This window comes from Sorex araneus, chromosome 2 (assembly GCF_027595985.1).
Source record: "Sorex araneus isolate mSorAra2 chromosome 2, mSorAra2.pri, whole genome shotgun sequence".
Classification (NCBI taxonomy): Eukaryota; Metazoa; Chordata; class Mammalia; order Eulipotyphla; family Soricidae; genus Sorex; species Sorex araneus.
In genome coordinates, this window is record NC_073303.1 from 314,948,987 (window position 1) to 314,951,113 (window position 2,127).

A 2,127-nucleotide genomic window follows, 5' to 3' on the forward strand; every position below is an offset into this window, starting at 1 on the left:
AATGTGTGCATGCAAGATAACACTCAGCATTAAGTGCTATCTTGCTATCTTTTGTAGTATGATTGACAAATAAGTACATATATTTAATTGTATATGTATTAATCTTCATGGCAGAGTCTGGCAAACTACTGGCTTATTGAATATGCTAAAAACAGTAACAACAAGCCTCACAATGGAGATGTTACTGGTGCCCACTCGAGTAAATTGAACAATGGGATGACAGTGATGACAGTGACAGAGCCTACCTAATAGTTTTTAAATATTTTCAAACAGCCAAATCTTTACTGATTTTTGTTTGTTTGTTTCTGGGTATACCCAGAAGTGCTCAGGGGTTACTCCTGGCTTGAAATCAAGAATTACTCCTGATGGTACTCAGGTGATCATATGGGATGTAAAGTATTGAAATTGGGTTGGCTAAGTATAAGGCAAATACCTTGTACTATCTCTTCAGTCCCATTTCACTGATTTTTATAGTTGTTTTGATTCTCACTTTTTAAATTACTATTACTTTTATCGCTGTCTCCTTTCTTCCTTCCTTCCTTCCTTCCTTCCTTCCTTCCTTCCTTCCTTCCTTCCTTCCTTCCTTCCTTCCTTCCTTCCTTCCTTCCTTCCTTCCTTCCTTCCTTCCTTCCTTCCCTGTACTTGGGGCAACTCTCAGTTCTGTGTTTGAGCTTCATTCCTGGCTTTGTTTAGCATACCATGAGGTTCTGGGCATTGACCCAGGGCATCCTACATTCAATACATTCTCATGTTTATTTAGATCTCTGACATTTAGTTCTTTAGAATGAAAAGTTAGATAACTTATTTAAAACTTTTCTTACTTCTAAAGATAACATACCAGTATTGTCATGCCTTCCTTGGTACATTTTGTGCTGAACAAATTCTGATAGCTGTGCCTTCAATCTATATTATTTAAAGTAATTTTTAAAAGTTCCTCTTTTAAATTCCTTATTAACTCACTTGATTTAAAACCATATCTTCTATTCTCAAAATGCTTGACTTAACTCAATTTTTATTTAAAAGTTTGATTTCTAGTCTCTAATTGCTTGGCTTTTTTTCCAAGATGTATTTTGAATTTTGATTTCTGCCTGTATGGTACCATTATCTTTAAAGGTATTTGATATAATTTTAATCATCATGACTTTATTAGCTTTTTTTCATAACAGAACGTCGTCTATCCTTAATATTGTTTCAGTGATGTTGGGGAACAATTATCCCCAACATATCCAAACACATTACGCACTAGGTTATTCATGTTGGGGATAACTGTTCCCCAACAGCAAGCGCCCAACATAGGGCAGCAGTGAAGGTAGTCAGTTACATTTTGAATACTTGAGTTCCCCTGACCTGATCTGGGGTAACACTTCACTTCTTCAGCCCCTAACTTATCTCTCCTTGTTTCATTTTCCTCCTGACTCTTTCCAACCTTAAGAACGCGGGGGATCTGTGGGACTAAAGTGGCAGCTCATGGTGTCTGGCCTTGGATACTCCTTGGCATCATCTGAAGGTAGCCTCTTTTCTCCACATCCTGTGACGGGTGTTCTAAGGTCCTACTCTCTACCCCTCCCACGCACCTGCATGTTAAACTGGTCACTCAGCTGGCCATTTAAGTGTCAGTCTCTTAAATTCGTCACCAGTCTCTTAAATTCAGAGGACAGGCTTTGGCTGTAGATGGTCCCCAAACCCTCCAGCCCCTATCCCCATCCCTGATCCCAGAACCCCGCACCCAGGCTCTGGGAACAGTGGCCAAGAAGGTGACATTTTCCATTCTTTCTCGCTTGTTTCTAAGAACTACCACCTCCAAGGACAATGGCTTATCTATAATTTTGTCCGTCAGCTCTTATACAAACAAAAAGCATTTTTTTGGTCTATTTTTCACATATTGATCAACTGTGTATGTATGTGTGTCTGTGAAAGTTTGTGTTCCATTCCTCTGTCTATAATCAATTTGTATGTTTTTCTGTGTATCAAACACTGGATTGTTAGAGCCAGGTTGAAATCAAAAGTAGAAATCCTTAAGGCTGGCTGCATCGTCATAAGAGGTCAGAGTGGTATGCAAGCAGCAATTTAAAAAGTTTAAAGGTTTTGGATCTTGTTAGACTAGGTTTAAACAAAAATAATTTTCAT